This window comes from Caloenas nicobarica, chromosome 10 (assembly GCF_036013445.1).
Source record: "Caloenas nicobarica isolate bCalNic1 chromosome 10, bCalNic1.hap1, whole genome shotgun sequence".
NCBI lineage: Eukaryota > Metazoa > Chordata > Aves > Columbiformes > Columbidae > Caloenas > Caloenas nicobarica.
Genome location: NC_088254.1, coordinates 2209047 through 2221298, shown reverse-complemented (window position 1 = coordinate 2221298; position 12252 = coordinate 2209047).

Below are 12252 nucleotides of genomic sequence, written 5' to 3'. Positions count from 1 at the left end.
CCTCAGCCTTTCCTCACACGGGAGATGCTCCACTCCCTCCAGCATCTTCGTGGCTGCGCTGGACTCTCTCCAGCAGTTCCCTGTCCTTCTGGAGCTGAGGGGCCCAGAACTGGACACGCTATTCCAGATGCAGCAAGACTGTGGTGGGAAACACGCGCGTCCGCAGAGCTGTTCGTTACTGACACGGGCGAAGGGATGGAGCGCGCCCTCAGCAAGTCTGCGGGTGACGCGCCTGAGGGACGGGATCCATCCGGAGGGACCTGGACAAGCTCCAGAAGTGGGTCCGTGAGAACCTCCTGAGGTTCAACAGGGCCAAGCGCAAGGTCCTGCACCTGGTCGGGGCAGCCCCCGGTGTCAATCCAGGCTGGGATGCAGGGATGGAGAGCAGCCCCCAGGAGAAGGACTTGGGGTGCTGGGGGTGAGAGACTGGACGGGACACACATGGAGCTGCTGGAGAGGGGCCAGAGGAGCCACAAAAATGACCCGAGGCTGGAACAGCTCTGCTGGGAGGACAGGCTGAGAGAGCTGGGGGGTTCAGCTGGAGAAGAGAAGCTCCGGGGAGACCTTAGTGCGGCCTTTCTGGACTTAAAAGGAGCCCGTAAGAAAGATGGGGACAGACTTTTGAGCAGGGCCTGTTGTGATAGGACAAGGGGTGATGGTTTCAAACTAAAGGAGGGCAGATTCAGGCTGGACATGAAGGAGAAGTTTTTTATACTGAAGGTGGCCTGGGGATCTGCAGGCTCATAACCCAGACGAGCAGGAGCTAAAATAAGGAAACTGGTGAAGGGGATGTCGAGCCGCCCATGGCAAAGCTCTGCAGGGGCTCGTGATGAGCAGCACACCTGTAAGGGACAGGACAGTCACCTGGACAAAGACCTGGAGAACCAGGCAGTGCCAGTCAGTCCCGCAGAGCTTGGTGGACACCGAACCTTCCCACGGGCTCAGAGACTGGAAGAGAAGCCCTTGACACCCTTGAGATGCAAACCCTGCAGGTTGGGCCGTGGGGAAGTCTCACACCCACTCGCCGGGTCTCACGCTGTCCGTCTGCTGCTGGTCACAACACGCTGGAGAACACAGGCCCTGAGCAGGACCGGAGCGGGTTCCCGAGTGACACTGTCCCCCGCGAGCCCCGGCCTCCGGGGTCCGACAGGCCCGGCCGCCCGGTTCCCAGCGCGGCCTGCGCGGCGCAGGAAGCCACCAGCTGTTGTGCAGAGAGCTGGACACCGGCCAGGGCCCGAGTTCAAACACAGCCCGTTAAATGGCCTTTCCCCCTTCCTCCGCGTTTAAAGCCCCGCTCGCAGCCGGCGTTCTATTTATAATACCCAGGAAAAGCGAGCTGAGACTTTCCCACAGTGCCGGCTTCTTGGGCGATTGTTGTTCGGGAAGCTGGAATGTACACGGTATTATTTTTATATCCCTCTGGGAAGGATTTTTTTTTGTTGTTTTTGTTTTTGTTTTAATTGCTGCATGTCCCCATCTGTGCCGAGGGAAGTTTGCAAAGCGCGAGGTCTCCGGCTGCTGCTCGCGGCTCTCGAACGCTTTGCCGAGGTGCCGCTGGCGTGGGTGTCTCTGCCTGCGTGTCCCTGTTGGGAAGGGTGGCGTGTGCTGCGAGAGATGTCCTAACAGCCCAGATATCGCTGGTGTCACTTGTCGCATTGTTGAACCCCAGGAGCACCCGTCGAGTTGCTCGCTGGCCCAGTCCCTTTCCCATCCCCTGCTCTGCAAGGCCCTGCGCCGCTTTCCTTCTCCTCCCTGTTTGCTGCCCTCTGCCCGGTGCCGTCACCATTCTCCTCGCTGATCTGTCACACTTCTCTCCTGTTTTATTTCTCGAATAAAAGCCATTTCCAGGCAGCTCCAAGAGCTCTGCCGGTGGTTTTAGCCCGGTGCCCGGCAGAGCGCCGGCTGGTTCTGCTGTGCTCGGGTTGTGCTAACGCCGTGTCGCTCCTTTATAAAGTCATTGCCGCCGTGTCCTCTCCTGGCCTGGAGATGGTTTTATTGCCCTGCCTGGGGTTTCAGCACTGAAAAGTGCTGTTGTGCCATGTTTTTTGGCTTTTTTTTTTTTTTTTTGCTACAGGCACCTCCAGGTAGCTTTGCTGTTCATCACAGTGGGTTTTAGGATTAATTATCCCAAATTCTAGATGGAGAACAGGTGATGTCTGCAACCTTTCTATTTTAGAGGCTTGCAAACAGCAGTTGTGCATCTCCCTAATTATTCTCATTAATTATTGTGATTAATTGTGGGCTCTAGAGCTCTTAAACGATACTTTCCAGCGTTGGGGTGCGTGGTGGGTGCCGCATCCAGCTGGAGCCTCTGCCGCGGTTCCTGCAGCAGCGCTGCGGAGCTGCCTGCGTTTGAAAGGTGTTGCCTCATGGAAAACACTTCCAAGCAGAGGTTTCAAAACAGAGGGAAAAGGGTTGGTAGTTTTATATGTAATTAATACCCTGCCGTTATAGAAAAACATCTTGAGAATTGTGTCATTCAGAACTTTCTAGGGCTGTACGCGTATCTGGGAATGTAATTATGTTTTCAACAGCAGCCTTTTCATCCCCCATTCTATGATTGCTTTTTCTTTTTTTTTTTTTTTTTTTTTAAAGTGAGGATCTTGTTTTGCTAGGGGAAAAATAAAAATGAATGCTGCCAGGGAATTTTGTTTTCATACCTCAGTCCTCCCAGCCCAGCTGCCGGTTTGGCGGTCCTGTGCCAACACGCCTGTATTGTGTTTCAGCCGCGGCAGCACCGGGAGCGTCCCTGGGATCGTGGCTCCCTGCGTTTCGAGGTGAGCAGCGGATAAATTCCCCAGCCCATCTGTGCGGCCGTCAGCCTGGAATCGCACCTCGAGGTGCCGCCGCAGAGGTGGCTTTTCATTGTTTAAACTCTCAGACTGTTCAGCGTCACCAACCCGTGTCTCCTGCGCGCGTCACATCTGTCACAAAAGAAGAGGTTCCTTCCAAGCCGTGTGGATACAGTTTTCTGCCCTTCCTTTATATTTCCAACAGGACGAGTTGATTCCTCGGCACACCTGCCTGAAGCTGGGGGTCAGATTTAAGGCGCTGCCATCAATGGCTTTCTTTTTTTAATGAGCTTTGTCAGAATATATTTAGCCGTTAAGCGGTGCCAGCGTGGAGTTCACGCATGAGCTGAGAATCTGCTAGGTGTGAATTAGTGATGAGACAAAAGCAGGTCAGGGAACGTCTTGTTTCGGAGCACGCTGAGCATCAAGCTTAGTTTGGGCGATAACCGATGTGTCCGAGGCCTTGGACCAGGGTGAAAAAATGTAGAAATCACAGCAAGTGTGTGCTCCGAAGAGGCATCATCCTTCTTCATGCCAGTGCATCGAAGTTGTCCTTGTGCAGCGTGAATTTGGGCCGTGCTGGGGTGGGACGTGGAGCTGGGTGGCGGCGGGGTGGGATGAAAGCTGGTGACACGACGTGGTGGCCCATCACGAAGTGGGTCTGTCACTTGTGTGTCACTGATGAGCCCCGCGCCCTGATCGATGCTCCAGGCCAGCGCCAACACCTTTACAGGCACTAGAGAGGGACGATAGGACACGGGGTGAGATGGTGCTGCGGAAGATGTGCCAGAGCGAGTCCCTGCAAACCTGCCATCCCTCCAAGCACAGAATCTCAGGATGGGTTGCCCTGAAGAGGCAGGTCGTGGTTTTACCGGCAAACACCGGGGAAAAAAGCGGCCCCGTAATCTTCTGGTGTAACAGAACCTGGGAACGAGGTGTGTTGGGAAAAGTGAGCTGGGTAGTCCAAATGACTTTTTGGCCAAGAGGTGACCTCCCGAGGTAAGTCCAGAGATCACTCTTGGCCAAAATCAATGGTCCTGTGTTTCCCCACCTCTGTTTCCCACGAAGGAAACCTGCCCGTAGCCTCTTCTCTGCGTCATCCCCGCTCCTCTGTGCCCGCAGCTCTTTTCCTTGGCTTCCCATGGAGCAAGTCACACTCCAGGACTGGTGTGTAGCACCAAGAGACAAAAGGGGGGAAAATCTGAGGACAAATCGGTAAAAAAAAGCGCAAAGGAAAGCGTCGTGTCTGTCATTGCACATCTGAACCCCGCTAGGTCTTTGTATTGATTTTTGTAAAAGCTCTTTCAATTATTTTCTCAATGAGCTCATCTTTCCTGGCACATCGCTGCTCGTTTCATACAGGCACGGCAGTTTTCGTTTCACGTCCCTTCAGCCATCCGCGTGTGAGCTGGGAACGGGCAGCTCCGTGTGTTGTCCCTGCAGAAAAACAGGTGCCTGCAGGGTGTCTTGGTGCTTTGAAGACGCTGCGTGAAGATGGGGTGAATGGAGCTGGAGGTGTTTCTAACAGAGCTGCCCAAATTTAGCCGAAATCGTGCCCGTGTCCTACCTCTGTGCAACGGGACTTGCTCGCAAGCTGGTTTTACTTTTCCGTGTGGTTTTGGTGGTTTGGGATCTGTTCCCATGAATGGAAAGGGGGTTGTGGAAAAGGATGTGTTGGCGTGAAAAGGCGCGATGATGATGGGAGCCACTGCTGGTCCAGCCAAAAACCCAAAAGGCGTCTTGGAGTTGCATTTGTAAGAGCGCAGGCTGACTGCACATTGCAAGGACAATCTGAAAATTAAAGCCTTGCATCTCCTTACGGCATTTCTCAGTATTTGAGTGAGGCTTCCTAGACATTTCACATGAAAGAATTCAGAATTATGTCCTGGGGGAGCTTGTTTTGTATCATTTATGTTAACCTGGGGTTGTACCGTAAATGAAAAAATCTCAGAAGGGACATCTGGAGTCCCTGCAGATCTGAAATCCTTAAAGCGCCGTCTCAAAACTCCCTTGTTGAAAACAAAGAGCCAAGAAGCTTGAGGACCTGTCCAGGCAAAACACCTCCTCCATTTGCTTTAATAATTTTGTTTTTCTCAATTCTACACCCCCATAATAATGTGTCTGGGCCTGTTTTAATGCAATGGATCACTCAAAAGCTTAAGTTGAGGTCTGATAGGCAGATATTTCTAGAAGCTGATCCTGCCTCTGTCCCATCCTCTGCAAAAAGGTAAAACATCATTCCTCTCTTTCCGTGTCACACATGCAAACATGGACTTGGCCGCCCGGGCTTGGCGATGTGCTCCCTGCAAAAACCCCAGACCTGCGGGTTCGGATCCTTCTCCGTGCACACGAGGTTTCTGCTCAGCGCGTTTCCGTTCCCGTGCCGTTGGATTCGTAAAGCTCGTGTTTTCTTGTCCCCGCAGGAATTTGCAGGCTCAGTGGAATCGCTGGGGGCTCCCTGCTGAGGTTGGCTGGGTGTTAGCCCTCCGCATCGTTTGCAAACGGAGGCAAAGAGCTGATGGAAGGAATTTTTTCCTGTGGATCTGCCTGCCTTGCTCACGGCCTGGGACCCGCAGCGCGGTTTGGGCTCCTCTCCGCAGCTTGTTAACCACAAGCCAGGGTGCTGCCAGCCCTCAAGTAGCTGATTTTCTGAAAATGAGCTCCTTTATATTTTCCAAATACTGCTAAAACTGTTCTCTGGATAGTTTTATTGCGGATGTACATATATATAGGTGCTTGTCTCCTAGAAGTCTGTGCATTGTCGTCTAACGGATATTTTCCCAAGTGATGTAGGTCAATTATTTATTCACAATATGGATAGCTAAGTTGCTTCATACAATATAACCTTGCAATCCTTTCCTGTTTCGAACCCGCCAAATAAACCTTCCTCTAGTGTTTCAAAGTTGGCTGTGTTCTGGTTTTTTTAGGTGTGATTTAGTTTACTCTTACAAAATTACATTCTTTATTTGAATCAACCTCAGAAGTCACTTCTCGGGCGTGAGGAGGGGGAGAAACGTCTTGGATTCTGGAGGAGTTGCAAGTTTAATTTAGCGGATGTGATAAGAATGAGAAAAATGCCATGAGCTCTTTTACAATCACTGCCTTAAAAAGAGACTCCAAAGCTCCAAAGTTAGATCACCTGTAACTCTGGTAGCAAAATGACAGAACGAAAGTAAAATCAGTGTTTCTCATGCAATTTCCTTTTAAGATAGATGCTGAATGGCTGGGTCATTATCTTGCAAAGGAGACCGCAAACCCTTTTGGGGGTTGTCACCGCGCATCTCTAGCACTGGGTGGGATGTGCACCCGCGTGGGAGCGGGGAACGCGGCCGGGGAGGTTTTGTGTGGCCGCGAGGTGGGTGAGCAGGATCTCCAGCGTGTTTCTTTGGTTTCTGGGTGCCCGAAGTGCCGTTCCCTGCTCCCCTGCCCGCGTCTGTCCTGGCGGCTTGGCTGCCGGGGTGTGTGCGGCACGTTGTTTGCCAGCATTGTTATAACAGCAGTGGAAAAACGAGGCGAGGGTTTGTCAGCTCAGAACACGTCCAGATGCCAAACCTTTTCGTACCTCTTACCGCGCCGTTCTCCTCGTTCCAGGGAGTTTGTATCGAAACACGAAGAATGGAGAGGGGAAAGAAAGGAGATGGAGACAGGAAAAGGGCGTCCCCGGGCTCTGCGTGGCTTGGGGACAAACACCTTTGTGTCGCAGGTGACTCCAGCTGGATTCATCTGGTTGCATTGGCCAGCGAGAGGAGTCCCCAAGAAAACAAATGCCTTGTTTTTCAAGACCCCCACAGGTAAAAATCTTTCTGGAGACGTCGTTCCTTTGGGAGACCAAGCCGAGGTGCACAGCTGGGCTGTGTTGCTGGTGTCTTTATGGATGGGGCAGCCTGTCCTCGGGGCTCCGGTTCCAGCTGCCAAGCGAGCCCAAGCTCAGGAAAGCTCAAAATGTTTCACGAGAAGGAACTTTAGAAAGTGCCCATCAAACAGCCGAGGAAGGGATTTATGTGCAGGTCATCTGTAACACTGATAAAAGGCTTCACGAGCTGCCCGCGTGGAGGATGTTCGCAAATACAGCACTGAAAGTTGGGTGTACACGTGTTGCTGGGGCTCACCCGCAGATTTAGGGTCACAGAATCATAGAACCATTTCAGTTGGAAGAGACCCTCAGGATCATTGAGTCCAACCTTAACATATTTAGGGTACGGATAAAGGTCTTACACCCGTGGGAAGTGATGTAATGGCCTCACTACAGCCCACAGGTCCTGTGGGATGGACTCGTGAATCCTCTCGAAGGGAAGCTGCCGCTTGGATAATTTGGATTTGAGGTTTTGGATAGCGTCCCCTGCGGCTGGCCCTTCGGGAGGGAGAGGAGGCTGCTTTGGGCTGGAGCCAACCCTGGGCATTGTACGAAATGTCATCTAATGGCTCCGCTGGGCGCTCAGCCTTGCTCTGGACGTTGAGAAATCACCCGAGCCCCGCGGCACCGGCACAGCAGTTCTGGCCGCGAGCGGGTCCCAGCGCGGGCGGCCGGCCGGGGGGAACGCTGCGCGGGGGCCGTTCCCAGCCCGGGACCCGCTCTCGGCCTCTCCTTCCACCCGCGTCGTGGAAAGCGCTTCCGCCCCCGCGTCCCAGCGCCGCAGGAAGGGCAGCGGGTCATGGGAATGGCCCGGGACGGGAGGCTGAGCCGCTCCGAGCCGGGAGTGCGAAACGACAGCCAGCACTGGGCCCTGGTGGCCGGGAAGGCCAATGGGACCTGGGGGGGATTAGAAAGGGGGTGGTCAGTAGGTCAGAGAGGTTCTCCTGCCCCTCTGCTCTGCCCCGGTGAGACCTCGTCTGGAATATTGTGTCCAGTTCTGGGCCCCTCAGCTCCAGAAGGACAGGGAACTGCTGGAGAGAGTCCAGCGCAGCCACGAAGATGCTGAAGGGAGTGGAGCATCTCCCGTGTGAGGAAAGGCTGAGGAGCTGGGGCTCTGAGCTGGAGAAGAGGAGACTGAGGGGTGACCCATTCATGGGGATCAATATGGGAATGGGGAGTGTCAGGAGGATGGAGCCAGGCTCTTCTGGGTGACAACCAAGGACAAGGGGCAATGGGCGCAAACTGGAACACAGGAGGTTCCACTGAAAGATGAGAAGAAACTTCTTCATGGTGAGGGTGCCAGAGCCTGGCCCAGGCTGCCCAGGGAGGCTGTGGAGTCTCCTTCTCTGCAGACATTCCAACCCGCCTGGACACCTTCCTGTGTAACCTCATCTGGGTGTTCCTGCTCCGGCGGGGGGATTGCACTGGGTGAGCTTCCGAGGTCCCTTCCGATCCCTGACATTCTGGGATTCTGTGTGACACCAGGAGCGGGGCTGTGTGGGGGACACACGTCGCCAGCCCGGGCTCACGGTCCCTCGCAGGCCGGCATTGTGTGCAGACGCGTCCCACGCACATATTCCTGCCCCTCTCCCAGTGTGGATGCTCCGCACCCCTCGTCGCCCCTTCCCTGCTCAGCCGTCGCTCCCACCAGCTGTAACCTCGTCTGAGCGGGCGCTGGACGCTGCGTGAAGCAAAGAGCCGGGTTATTATGGACCAGCTGAAATGTCCCATGTGCCTTTTAATATTTTCCTCCGTTTTATTAAGTGAGGAGCCTTCTCTGACTACTAAAACCTCTGCATACTTGGGAAATTATTGAAGTGCCACTTTTGGCTCTGTCAGCGGGATTTTTTTAAGAATTTTTGAAACTATTTGCCAAGTTCTGCTCTCAGTTGATTGAAAAATGGCGTGTTTTGGAGTCCCTCATCCCCCAGATCTCTCCCAGGACTTTCTGGGGCTGTCACCGTGCTCTAAGAGCCCCGGGAACGTGGGCTTAGCAGTGCCCCGTCCTTGTCCCCAAGCACGGCCTCATCAGGCACACTTCGCCCCATGGCCCTGTGTTTTATTTTAGGGAATATTCAGCTCAGCCACCACCTCCCGGCTGTTTCGCTCGATGTGTTTCCAGCTCCCTTCTCTCTCAGCGGGGCTGGATACGTGCAAGGAGGGGGAATTATTCAGGACAGGGGTTCTTGGTGGGCTTATTATTTTTCTCCCAGTCTGCTCGGTATTTCCCCAGCTGGTACCGGTCACTGGGGGTGTCCAAACGGGGCTGCGATGGAGCAGATCCAGGCGTGGGAGCGATGCTGAGGGGGCCGCACCCCATTGCCAGAGGAGAACAGTTCAGGGTGGGGATGTCCCCCAGACCAAACTCTATGGCCACCCTACTCCCTCTGCACCCCTCGGTGTCACTCATCACCCCACCCGTTACCTTTTTTTTCGTCTCTCTTTCTCCTCCATTCCCTACCTTCCCACTAGTGATTGCATTTTTACCACTTTATGAGGTTTATACCAGCTCCTGCATGATCTTCCCGTGGCCTCGCAGGGGCACAGATGGCAGGTGTGGACCGGGACGTTTCCTTGTCCCAGGAAGGTGACACCAGGAACAGCAAAATGTCTCGCTGCCGCTGGCAGTGAAAATACAGAGATTGATCCATTTAAATCCCACCCGCTAACACCTCTAACTTTGGAGTCTCAAAAATATCTTCAAACCTCTAATGCAAAACCAGGTTCCTCTCCTCCCCACCCTCCTTCGCCCCCCCCCCAGGCAAACTCCTGCGAGAGAAGGACACGAGGCCACGTCACCTGCAACAGCCTCTATCTTTTGTCCCTGTCTCGTGTCTCCCCACGGCGGTTCCACGCTCTGCCCTGGCTGTCTGGCGCCGCACGGGCCAGGACGTGGCAGAGCTTTCCTTCCAGCACGACGGTTGGGGTCACTCTTTCACAACGAGCGTTTTTCTCCTGAGCTCGAGTTGCGTCGAGCTCCGAGCGTTGCATCCCACTAACGTTGTGCTGGCCGGGATTTCAGGCTCTTGGGACTACGTTCTCTGGACGAACGCGGGGTCAGCAATATCTTTAATTTTAAATAGCGCAGCCACGCAGGAATAAGCTTTTTACGTGGCCTCAAAAGCTCGAGAAATTAGTGTTCAAGCTCCCTGGGCTTGTCTAGGTCTGGATCCAGCGAGGGAGGTGGGATCGTCGGTGGGGAGGGAGTGATGTGTCTTAAGCTTGCAGTGTCACCCCCAGGCCTGGCACACGGGCTCACGCCACGCTGTTTGTCACGGTCACCACAGCCTCCTGCTTGGCGCCCCAAAACCGCTGCGGTCCCGCGACAGGGGGAGCGTGGGGTGATGCCAGGACCGTGCCAGGATCCCCGTGGGGAAGGCTTATCCCATGTTTGGTTTCCCTTTGTGCCAGACTTTCAATTTATCCTGAAAGGGCCAGTGGAAAATGTAATTAGAAAGCAGAAAAAAAAAAAAAAATAAAGTCATGGCTGTGCCCTGGCTGGTGTGCACTGATGGCAGAGATGGGGGATCTCCCCCCAGCTTGCTCCCCATCCCTTCCCTCCCCTCTGCCCATCTCAGCCCCTTCCCCAGCTGCTTCCCCCACCTTGGCAGCCCCCAAAACACCTTCTTGGGGTGAGAGGGGCGCAGACCCACCAAACCCATCCCTGTGGCTCCCAGCCTGGCTGGGGAGAGGGGCTGATGCCACCGCGGTGCGCGGGTCTGGCTTGTGGTGGGCACGGGGGGCCCAGGCTGAAGCCCGTGGGCTCTTCCCTGGCGGCGAGGGGCTGGGGGTGGCCAGGCTGGAGCATCCTCAGGGGGTCCGTCCCGTGTGAACGTGGCCTCTCCCAGCCCGCCCGGGGCACGCGTGGCCACTGGGAATGTCCTGTCCTGGACGGGAGGAGCTGGGGGAGGATGGCGGGGGAAATGTGGGGGTGGGAGCGAAGCGTCACCCGGTGCTGGGAACCGACTGCAGCGAGGAGGGGTCTTCGGGGAGAGGTTTGGTGGCGGTGAGAGAGCCCAGCCGGCCGTGGCTGGCTGTGTGACAAGCCAGGCGTGCCAGGAGCGCGCGTGGCTCCTGCTGGCGCTGGGTGGCAAAGCTCTGCCGGGAAGCGCCGAACAGCCGGTGCGGCAGGGAGATGGGGTGGCGGGGATCGCGCAGCCCCGTGGGCCACCCTCTTCCATGGCTGTTATCGCTGGAGGGAGAGGAGCTCGGAGGAGACGTGCTGGGGGCGATTGGGGGAGCAGATCACCCAAGCGCAGGGTGCTTTGCCGTTCCAGGGTGTCGGGCTCCTCAGAGGATGTGCCAGTGCCGAGGAGCCAGCCCCAGCCTGGCACCACGAGGGAGCCGTGAGAAGATGATTTGCTTTATTAGCAGTGTGGCAGGGGGTCCCATCTGCTGAGCACGGGCCTGGTGACACCCTGCCACCGCGTCCCAGGGGACATGGCATGGGGACATCCCAGGCCTCGCGGGATGGCCAGTGCACAGTGGCACCGGCCGGACGCTCCTGGCCTCGCGATGTGCCAGGGAGGTGTGAAGTGCCGTATTTGCTCAGGCAAAAATGTTTCCCCCTCTGGGTTTGACCCTTATACAGGGGCAGCCCTGAGTGGTGCCGCCCTCTCCTCGCGTGCCACGTGTGCTATCAGCCGTGGAAAACCATCTTCTTCCAACGGTGCCAGCACACGGAGCCTCGCTCCTTCCCTGCGCCGGTGCTGCTGCCCGGGGTTTTCACGGGCAACTTTCTGCTGGCCTCCTCGAGCCCAGCAAAATCATCCTGTGCTTCTTTCCTGCACTGGGCAAACACTTGCCGTGTTATTCATTAACCCGGTTAGTCACATAACCGTAGGGCTGGGCTCGATACTGTTTAAGCCGGTGAACCCGCGCCTGGATTCGCCCGCTCCCGTCGGCTCCGAGGCACCGCAGCTCCACGGAGGGGAAGTTTGCGCCATCGGCTGCCCCGGGACGAGCTGAAACACAGAGGGCGGTGATGGATTTCCAGGAGGTGAAGGAGCCTGGAACAAGCACTCAGGGGCTGCAGGGCTGTGGGTATCCCCAAAGCCGGGGTTTGGTTTGGATGTGACCGTGGTCAGCTTTTGGAGCGGTGCTGGTGCCCTTTGCTGCCGCATGTGCCGGTAACGCCGCCGTTCCTTCCGCCTCACCGAACGGCAGCCGGCCATAGACGGAGCCTGTTTAATTCAGCAAGTCATAAATTCATAATGCTTATTTACCACGCAGGGCCATGAATATTTGATAGCGGACACCGGCCCGCTGCAGCGCGGCTTGGGGAGGAGAAGGGGGCGGCTGGTGGGGGTGGCGACGGGGCTGCCCGGGCTGGCGTGGCGGTGCCGAGATGGGGCTGGAGAGACGTGGGCTCCTCCTGCGGCCCCGCAGACCTGCCAGCGGCGGGATGAAGCCGCGATGGCCCTGCGGAGAGATGCGTGGGGGCCGCTTCGGCAGCTGGAGGCTGTCAGGTCAAGGAGGAATGAAGCGGGGAGCTGGGCACCAAGCGGGGAACCCGGCCATGGGTGACAATGGGGGAAATTCGGAGACCTCGCCGGGGGGGGACTTGGTTGTCCGTGGAGTGTCCCAGGGACGTGGGGGCTGCCCCAT